Source organism: Dioscorea cayenensis, chromosome 7 (assembly GCF_009730915.1).
Source record: "Dioscorea cayenensis subsp. rotundata cultivar TDr96_F1 chromosome 7, TDr96_F1_v2_PseudoChromosome.rev07_lg8_w22 25.fasta, whole genome shotgun sequence".
Taxonomy (NCBI): domain Eukaryota; kingdom Viridiplantae; phylum Streptophyta; class Magnoliopsida; order Dioscoreales; family Dioscoreaceae; genus Dioscorea; species Dioscorea cayenensis.
Window position 1 is genome coordinate 21,830,047 of NC_052477.1, and position 10,982 is coordinate 21,841,028.

General features: G+C 40.7%; 2 non-coding genes across 2 annotated transcripts; both read right to left on the reverse strand.

Annotated features, from left to right (window-relative positions):
• Nucleotides 1-732: 732 nt before the first annotated feature.
• Nucleotides 733-837, reverse strand: LOC120266167. The gene has a single exon (XR_005538010.1). It is a non-coding gene; the product is annotated as a small nucleolar RNA R71 (small nucleolar RNA).
• A 6,652-nt stretch (nucleotides 838-7,489) lies between these two features.
• Nucleotides 7,490-7,596, reverse strand: LOC120266042. The gene has a single exon (XR_005537885.1). It is a non-coding gene; the product is annotated as a small nucleolar RNA R71 (small nucleolar RNA).
• Nucleotides 7,597-10,982: the final 3,386 nt, after the last annotated feature.

Genomic DNA, 10,982 nt, shown 5'->3' on the forward strand with positions numbered 1-10,982 from the left:
CCGGGGTATTATTACTTCGACAAACCCGTGCAATTGCAGGTCACACGAAAGGGGTGTGTCAAGTTTTTGGCGCTGTTGCTTGGGAATAAGTGTTTTAGAAACATTTTGCACTTTGCTATTTTAGCTATTCATCATTTACTCTATTTCACACTTTCTTATTCTACCATCATTATGATTTGTTTTCTTTCTTTGGTTGCAGCTCCTGGTTATAACTCTAGGGAACCCTTTGACATTGGTTAAAGGAGATCCTGAACTTGAACGAACACTTCGTAGAATGGGGTAAAGAACCTGTACAAGAACAGAATCATTAAGCTAAAATAGAGGGTGAAGAATCTAAAAACATGGCTGAACAAGCAGACCAATGAAGAACACTTTCTGATTTTGTTAGACCTACTATTCATGGCACACAATTGAGCATTATGAGGCCACTAGTAACAGCCAAGAATTTTGAGTTGAAGCCAGCCTTTATTCAGATGGTTCAACAGTCCGCACAGTTTAATGGGTTAGCTAATGAAGACCCAAATAATTATATTGAGAACTTCCTTGAAGTGTGAGACATGTTGATGATCAATGGGGTTTCTGATGATGCAATTCGCTTGAGGGCTTTTCCATTCTCTTTGAAAGGAAGGGCCAAACAGTGGCTCCATTCATTGGCAAGAGCTTCCATCACAACATGGAACGAAATGGTCAGAGCTTTCTTTGCAAGGTACTTCCCTTTTTGAAAATCGGCAAAGCTTCACAATGAGATATCTTTATTTGTTCAGATGGACCATGAAAATTTGTTTGACACTTGGGAACAATTCAAGGACCTTTTGGGAAGTGTCCACAACATGGGTTCCCCGAGTGGATGATCATTAATACATTTTATAACGGGTTGAGCTCCAGTAACAAACAACTTCTAAATGCTGCCGTAGGAGGTACAATAGGGAACAAGACTACCAAAGAAGCCTGGCAATTGATTGAAGAAATGGGTTTGAATAGCTACCAATGGAATGCAAGAGAAAGGAAGAAAGTGGCCGGACTCCATGAAATTGATGTGGTTACATCTTTAGCAGCACAAGTAGAGGCATTGAGCAAGAAATTTGATACATTGACTTCACCAAGGGTAGCCACAATCACAAGTTGTGATGGTTGTGGGGGTTCGCATATGCCATCCGATTGTCCTATTTCGATTGCTACTTCAGCCCCAACTGAACTAGTAGACTTTGAGTGTAATTCAGGAAAAGGACAAGGCAATCCTTATAGCAACACCTACAACCAAGGGTGGAGAAGCCATCCCAATTTTTCATGAAGTAATCAAGGGCAACAAAAGGCCACAACACAACCGGGTTTCCAACATTAACAACAATCGCCAAACTTTGCTAACCGAGTTTCCGGCTTGGAAACTTTGATGACCGATTTAGAGAAAGCTTTAATGAGATTCGTTCAGTCATCAGATACAAGGTTTCAATCGGTTGAAGCTACACATCGTAACCACACCACTTCATTGCACAACTTAGAGAATCAAGTGGGGAAAATTGCAAATTCATTATCGAAGAGACCACAAAGAAGCTTGCCTAGTAACACTGAAACCAATCAGAGAGTACATGTGAAGGCAATCACTTTAAGAAGTGGTCATGAGGTTGAGGGTAGGCTTCCAAGTGAGAAAAACAATATTGAAGCACTCGAGGTCATGGACGTTGAGAAGAGAGAAAACAAGTAGAAAGAGGTGGCAACCCCATCTTACATGCCCAGAATCCCTTATCTTAGGTTGAAGAATGACCAAAATGATGAGTAATATAAGAAGTTGTTGGGTTTATTCAAGAAATTGGACATCAACATTCCTTTTATGGAGGCAATGTCTCAAATACCTCAGTATGTAAAGTTTTTGAAGGATATTTTGACCAACAAGAGAAAGTTGGAGGAGAGTGCATCGGTGATCTTAGATGCCTCTTATTCAGCGGTGTTACAAAAGAATATGCTGAATAAGAAGAAGGACCCCAGAAGCTTCATCATTCCATGTAACATTGGTAACATGGGTGAAGAAATGGCATTGGCGAACTCAGGGGCTAGTATCAACGTCATGCCTTACACCTTCTTTCAAAAGCTAGGTTTGTGAGAGCCTAGACCCACTCAGTTGACACTTCAATTGGTGGACCGAACGGTTAGGCATCCGAGGGGAATCATTGAAGACGTACTTGCGAAGATTATCAAGTAAATATTTCCTGTGGTCTTTGTAGTGTTGGATGTTCATGAGGATGTCGATGTTCCGCTGATACTTGGAAGGCCGTTCTTGTGCACTTCCAAAGCTCTGATTGATATGGATGGTGGGGAGTTGACACTGAGGGTTGGTGACGACAAGTTAATATACTGCCTCACTGAAGCCATGCAACATTCTCTTGATTTTGATGACACTTTGTATTTCCTTGTTACTACTGATGAATTAATTGATGAATATGTGCAGGAAATGATGAATCTAGACCCATATAAAGGGCTGCTAGACCAAGGCATGGAGAATGAATACGTAATGATGCTTGGTCTAGAGGATGAGATGAAACCTACCCCGGGAATCATGAAGAAGATGATCTGGAAGATGAAGCGTGGTGATGAACCCATGTGCGGTAAAAAACTTGATAACTCTCCCTCTACCTTCAAAAGACCATGCTCATCATGCTTTCAGGTTATGGGTAAGAGGGAAACCTTCATCTATGAGCCCCCGTGAGGTAAGGAGAGGTACGTCACTTTGAATTTGGACAATCAAGTTTTAATTCTAGAGAATCAGATGACTTATTTGGAAAAGGCATTAACTAAGTTCATCCAATCCTCTGACACACGCTTTCATGGCGTTGAAACTACACTTCACAACCACATGCATCTTTACAAAACTTGGAGAATCAAGTGGGAAAGATTATGAAGTCACTTTCAAAGAGACCTCAAGGGAGTCTACCTAGTAACACTGAGACCATCCCAAGGGAACAGCTAAAAGAAATCACTTTGAGGTGTGGTCACGAACTTGAGAGTATGCTTCAAACTGAGAAAGTTGCTTATGAACCACCCATGGACAAAAAAATTGAGAAAAACGGTAAAGTGAAGGAGGTGGTACCCCCACATTATAAACCAAGAATTCCTTACCACTCAAGGCTGAAAATTGATGAAAATAATGAGCAGTACAAGAAATTTCTGGGCCTTTTCAAGTAGTTGCACATCAATATCCCATTTGTGGAGGCATTGTCACAAATGCCCTGTTATGCGAAGTTCTTGAAGGACCTCTTGACCAACAAGAGGAAATTCGAGGATAGTAAAGCTGTAATTTTAGATACATCATGCTCGGAAGTGTTGTAGAAGAACATGCTGAACAAGATGACAAATCCCTAAAGTTTTATCATTACATGCAACATTGGTAATTTTGGTACACATATGCAAGGTTGTTTTTGCTCATTAGAAGATCCCGGAGGAGGAGGAGATGGTTGAACATTCTGTTGTGGGGACCTAGGATATTCTTGTGCCACTTGCCCGTGTCCAAGTTGGCTCCATGAAAAGGTTGAGTGATTCCTCCAACCTGAATTGTAAGTGTTACTGTATGGGTTGTTTTGATATCAACGGCTCTACCCAACAAAATCAGCTTGTTTTGTCTGTCCTGCACCCATATCAGAAAAAGCACATCCAATGTCAGTCTGGGACCCCCAATTCTCACATGGGCTACTAGTGTTTGAGACACCGACTACATAGATGATAAGTGCCCAAATACATCGTATTTTATTTGTAAAGTCTATGCACTTTCATGCAACTTTAGCTATTATTTCAATGCCATTTTGTGCATTTGATGTATTTATTTTGTTTTAGGAGATCAAGGGACCAAAGTTGCATGGATGAACCATATTTGAGTCATTTCGGAGAAGATTAACGAAGAACAAAAGTTTACATGAGCTCTGGATGCAAACTGGCGCCTGAAAAGGAGTTCACAGAACACTACGTGGGTACTGTACTAACCACACAGCTTTGCGGCCAGTGTTCAGGCCGTACAATGCCCGCACAGCCCAACCAGTGGGTTATGCGGCGTAGTGTGCGGCCCGCACACTAGGCCACACAAGGTAGCCAAAAGCATGTGAGGGCGCATGTGCAGCCCGTACACAGCCCGCAGAGACTCAGATTTTACCATTTTCAACCATAATAATGCTTGTGCGGCCTCATTCTTATGCTCACAACCACCCGCACACCCACTCGAGTATATATAACCTTTATTAGGGTTTTGGAAAGAAGCTTCATCACTATCCTCCTCCAAGCACACCTAGTTTAATTCTTCATCATAGGAGTCCAGTTTGGAGAGCATTTGAAGAAGAAAAGAAGGGCAGAGTCAAGGAGAGCATCAAGGAGCTCAACGGCATGGATCTGATAAGTTCTCATCACCGACTTCTAGCCAAAATTTCAAGAGGGAGTTCATTGATCATGCTTGCTATGCTTTAGATTTATTTTGAGCTTTCTCCTTTGGCTATGTTGAACTAGACCCCCAAGGTCACCGAGCTCTCAGTGAACCTTTGGAGGAGACTTTGTATGGATGATATTCATTTGCTTTAATTGAATGTGTACCTTGTGTTGTTGATTTTAATCTATCATTATCTTGTTCGTTCTACAAAGGATGAATTCCGTAGAATTGATTATGAATGATACTTGTTTGGCTGGATGAGCATGTATTAGGTCATGTGATGATTAAAGGCAGATTCATTGTATTAATACATTGGAGGTTCAGGGTATTGGTAGACCCCAGTGGGGTTAGGGTTATTTTAGCAGAAAAGTGCATTAGAATAACCCTAACCAATATTCTCTATTCCCAAAAATATCTCAGGGGTATCTTTCGGATGGAGGAACTCCTATTGGATTAGGGCTACACCATGGAGGTTTTGGGGTAGTCAACATCCAAGTCTAACGGACCAAAACCAGGCCAACCTTATGCTTTTATGTTCTTCATCATCTCTACTTAGTCTTCTCCTGGGGGAATCCTCGCCCGGGGGCCTTGCTTATTATTTGGCTTCTTTACTCTTTGCTTTTGCTTGGGATTGTGCTGTTTAGCTTGTTTTACTTGTTTGCATGCTTTATTTTCTTTAGTTTTATATATGTGAACAAAAACCTTGTTTCGATTGACTAGATAGTGATCGCCAAAAGGAAGTAATAGTAGATCTTGGGGCACATGGGAATACGACCCTCTCCTACTTGCACGAGAGGTTATTACTTGGCAACCGGTGCACTTGCGGCCGTTGAGTCAGGTGCTCTCTTTTTAGCGTATTGATAAGTGTCTAAATGTATGTATTTTAGTATATGTATTTTGTACACTTAGAATGTATTTTTGTAGAAATCGATGCTTGTTTTATGCTTAATCGAGTATTATTCACTTGGCAGGGCACGAAAGAGCCATGGAGAATACGAGGATATGATTTGGGCGAGAAAGAGAAGAAAACCAGGTCTTGAAGTATCGCAGAGATATTTCACGAGAGTAGATACTCGTGAGTCGAGTATCTGTAATAGATGCATTGTAGCTAAATCACTATAGCGACCATCAGTAGCACTTGGAGAATTTTCAGGCCAAAAAGTGTTCTAGTTCATACAGCCTCAATACGGCCCGGGATTGACCCCGGGATTATAAGTGTAGTACATGGAGCCAAGAGATTTGGCTAAGCCATACCGCCTCAATGACCCCCTTATTGACCCTGAGATTGACCCCGGTATACCTTTACTTAGTGTGTATAAAAGCACATTTTGAGGGTAAAGGAAGGAGACTTCTTCTTGCCCTTTTAGGCTGCCACCACCACAATTTCTTGAGGCCTTTTGGCCATCTTCCAGCGACGATCCTTGTGGGAAACGAGCACACATCATCACCAAGAGGAAGAGGAGCAAAGGAGAAGGAGTTGGAGTAAAGATCTAAGCCACCATTACATCACCATTCGAAGCTTCATTTATTCAAGGGGATCACGACCTAGAGGGGGTTTTCATTACTTGTTGTATGTTTTTGTCTTCCTTTTATGTTGTATAAGTGTCTCTTATCATGAGGGATTAATTTATTGTTGTGTTTGGATTTGGATGAATCCTAGGGTTCATCTTGTGTAAGAACTTGGGATGTCATTCTTTATTTAATTTGATGGTTGTTTGAGATTCAATCTTTCGTGCTTTGATGCTTAGAATTACATTCATGTAGAAATCTATAATTCTATTATGAGTTGTATTCATAGATGTGACCTACTCATGCGTACTAAATCTAGGAGAGATTGAAAGGGGATGCTTGTGCCGACACGCAGAGAGATCGGGTGTTGGTAGCCCTCCAATACTAGGTTTAAGATGAAGGATAGTAGGTTTACTCCTATTAGAGAACTCCTAGAACTTAATGCGATCATAGGTGTGTTGATTCCGAAGAGATTCCGGTTGACATTCGTATGGGATCAGGGGTTAGTCAATGAGAGATTGGAGCTAATCTACTCACGAGGTCTCTAGGTCTAAAATATCGTCAATACATCTTTAAACCATACCTAGTTTGGGACTTAATGACAACTCTAGGTGGATTCCTTGTCCAAACACTTCTTTCTTGTGCTTGATACTCCCTTGTTTGTTTACACCCGTGTGCTAGTTACCTGGCCATAGGATTAGCTTAAGTTAGTTTATCTGTTTTATTTCCTCTCCACTTATATTAATTTGTAGGCTAGAAAGTAGATGAAAAGTGAGCAATAATACTTCCATTCCCCATGTAATACAACCCCTGTGTCACTCATATAGTATTATTTGGTGATCCAGTACACTTACGGGAAGCAATCACGTATCATGCACTCACCCATCAAGTTTTTGGAGCCGTCGCCGGGGATCATCTGAGAATACTAGGAAAACTTTTGGCTCATTAATCTAGTCATTCCATTTTTTATTTTTAATTATCCATCTTTTCTTGTTTTCATTTTTTATCGTTTGTATATATTGACTGATCTATCTCACTGTATTTTCTTTTTCAAGGTACTTTGTGTATGACTAATACAAACCCCACTTTGTTAGTAGAGCCGAACGTAGAAATTAAGCGAGCCGTGCACCAAAGTTTGAGTACAATTCAGGAGGGTTCACCATCAAGATCAGTCAAATTGGTGGAAGAGGCCTCAGTTGCTATGGAAGAAAAAAGGAGAACCCTATCATATTATAAAAAACCACAATTCATTGGGGTGAGTTTAGTGTGTAAGCACCTCCTATCAATGCTGGCAACTTTGATTTGGCAAGACTGATAGGAATGATAGAGAACACAGTATAATTTGATAGTTTAGCTGATAAGGATCCGAATGAGCATTTGTCTTGATTTTTGTAGATGTGCTCGACATTCAAGGTTAATGGGTTGTTTGATGATGCCGTAAGACTTCGCCTATTCCCATTTAGCTTGCGGGGTAATGCTTATAGATGGCTCACATCACTTACCCCGGGTTCAATCAAGACTTGGGAAGTTATGGTGAGCAAGTTTCTTGGGAGATGTTTTCCTCTAAGTAAAGCTACAAGACTGAGGCAGGAGATTTCAGCATTCAGTCAAAGAGAGTTTGAGATGTTCTTTAAAGCTCATGAGAGATTCAAGGACCTCCTATAAAGATGCCCTCACCATGGCTTTGCTACATGGATGAGGGTTCAGATATTATATAATGGGTTGAACTACCAAATCCATCAACTCATTGATGCCACAACTTATGGTTCTTTAAGAAGTAAATATCCTGATGATGCTGAAGAACTGATTGAAAACATGGCAAAGAATGAGTCTCATTGGGGGTCCAGGACAAAGATAACTCAAACTCGAGGGTTCCATCAGGTGAATGACAAAACAATCTTGGTTGCTAAGTATGAGGCACTGGCAAAGCAAGTGAGTCTACTTATTTCTGAAAGATCTGAATGGGCAAGCTCAAGTGCCAAGCAAGTCATGAACTATGAAACTTATGGAGAAGGGAACAATTGGGGGAACCAGAGCCATAAAAAATTTCCACAACCACCAGGGTTCCAAACACAACAATCGCAAGCACAAAAGGTTGAACGTAAGTTCTCTACTAAAGACGTCTAGCAAAATTCATGCAGATCAGAAATTCTAGATTGACCATATTAGAGATAACCATAAGAAATATGCAAGTGCGGATTCAGAGTATTGAGAAGCATGTGGGATAAATTGCGGCATCCGTAGTAGAAAGACCCCAAGGTAGTCTCCCTAGCAACACTGAGACGAACCCACGAGAGCACTTGCAAGCTATCACTTTATAGAGTGGCAAGAAAGTTGAGGTTCGGAAAAACACTAGGCATCCAATGATAAGATGAAGAACATGGTGAGAGGCACTACTTCCATTGATGGTGAAGAAGCTAATAACAGCCATGGTCAGGTGAATGAACTTTGAAGTGAAGAAGGACTGGTGCAGGAGCATGAACCAAAAGTCCCATACCCAGCAAGACTCAAGAAAGACAAGGAGGACACCCAATTCAAGAACTTCTTGGATATGATTAAACAAGTTAACATCAACCTCCCTCTCATTGAAGTATTCTCCCAAATGCCAAAATATGCAAAATTCATGAAGGAGTTGCTCATAAATAAAAAAAAATTAGAGGAAGCCTCCACGTGTCCCTTGGAGAAAAATTGTTCATCAATTATACAAAAGCAAGCTAGCCAAGAAATTTAAGACCTTGGTGGGCTAATTGTGGAATGTCATTTTGAGGATTCACTTGTAGAAAAGACCCTCAAAGATTCGGTGCAAGCATCAATGTAATGCCCAACAAACTTTTCCTTTAATTTTGCCTTCAAGACTTGGAACCAATTAGAATCACTATATAGCTTGCTGATCGATCTGTTAGATGCCCACGAGGTGTCATGAGTGATGTCATTGTCGAAGTGAGGGAGGGCGGGTTAGTCTTTCCGGCCGATTTTGTCATCCTAGATGTGGATGAAGACACCAAAGTTTCTATCATCTTGGGCCGGCCATTCCTTGCCACTTCCCAATCTTTTTTGGATATCAAAGATGGGTATCCGCAATGTTGATTCTCTCCTTTCATTGAACTTATCGGCTAGATCATCATTTAGACCCATGAATGCTTAAGGTAAAATCTCTTCCTTTAAACCACCTTCATTTTTGCAACACTTGAACGTCAGGCTCGTGATGTTAAACAAGCACTCTTGGGAGGTAACCCAAGTTTTTACATTCCCATACGCTTTTGTTTTCGTATTTTAGTCATTCGTTTTTGTTGCTTGAATTTTGAGCTCTTTCTCTTTTTCATTCCTTTTTTTCGTTGTTCGTGTCGTCATTGTCTCGCTCCCATTTTAGCTAATGATCTTACATGTTGTGGTTGGAGTTTCGTATTTTGTTTTCTAAGTGAGCCTTGAATTGAATTTTTACAAAATTTTTATATTTGAGAGGCTTTTCTTGAAGCATTCTAAGCACACCAACATGACAGCCCGCACACCTTTGCCAGAATGGTGTGGAGGCTCAGTGTCTGGCTACGCGATCAAAGCTTTACATGAATGTGTGGTTGGTGTGCCACCCCGACTTTTACTATCGTGTGACAAGTGGTAGAATTCTTGCCACTTGTCCCTTCTTCCTTTCTTTAAGACCTTCATCTTGTTCTTATCCACTCCCATGACACAATTTCACTCTTCAAAACCACTTTAAACTCCCAAACATTCAGATTTTCTTCAAGCTTTCAAGGTGTTTTCATTGTTTCTATCTTCTTGGCTAATTTGGAGTTTTGGTCTACAACCTCTTCCTCTAAGTTCTACCAACTTCCTCTTGGTTCTTTTCGTCCACCCTTGTGAGGTAAGCTCATTGCTCTTATCTTCTTGTTTACTTTAGCTTGGATGAGTTTATACTCCATGTTTGTGTATTGTTTTTTGATGTGAGTTGGTAATTTATGACTTTATCATTTATTTTGTAAGCATGGAGTTCTCATGAAACCTTTCTTGTATTTCCTTTGGCTTATATCTCAAATTTCTATACCCTTTGTTAAGCCTTAGTTAATTGCATTATCTTGCTTTGGTTTCATTGAATGATAATGACTTCCATGCTTCATTGGGTTGTGGAAATGAGAGGGGGCATGTGAAAATTGTAGGTATGGTGTATAATTGACACGTCTGAATATGCGTGTAAACCGCAAGTGCACGGGTGTCAAAGTAATAATACCCCGGTGAGAGGGTAGTTGAATCTACAGGGAATTATGCTTAGAACCACCAAAATTGCTATTTAACTAGAATGAAAATATGTTGAAAGTGATGTGAAAACAAACTCAATGCAAATAAAAATAAGAAAAGATAAAGGAGATGCAAGTAAAAGATAGGGGAGGTAATCGACAATAAATGGGGTACCCGGATATTGTCCCGCCTAGGACAATCGTTTCAACTACAAAACCCCCTATTATGCTTTCTAACTAAAGCAATAATGAGTCGTTGAGATCCTTTAATACATGGTCCCAAATCTAAGTCAACCATGCCTAACTCTATACATGTCCCGGAGGAGAAATTGAATAACCTCTCTACCTCGCACTCTTATAGAATTGCAATGAGTTCTAGGGATTCTAATTGATAAACCCTATTTCTATGTATAGACCTAACCCTTTGGTCCAGGTGGAAGGTCCCTAACCACAATTAAGCCCTAGGTGCTAAAATCACTTCAATGCTTCACTCAGTTGCACTCGCAACTAAGCCCCAGTGGAAGGTCATCCCTTAGCCCAGTCACTCTACTATGGCCGCAAAGAACTCTTGGAACGTGGAGGTAGGATAGATCACACCGGAGGGGAAAGGGGATGCTCCGCTACCTCTAGACTCACCCTCTCAGCCCTCTCCAATCTAGCTTTGTCTAACCCTCATGGTGTGTCACTCACTCACAAGAGTTACCAAGAAGAACTCTCAACCCTAGTGTCACTATACGGAAGTATTCATACAATCAAGTCTCCAAGATTGGAACTCACAAAAACATCAATTAATTGAAAGCATAATAAAGAGATTCAATGAAATGAATACATCCTAGGGTTCA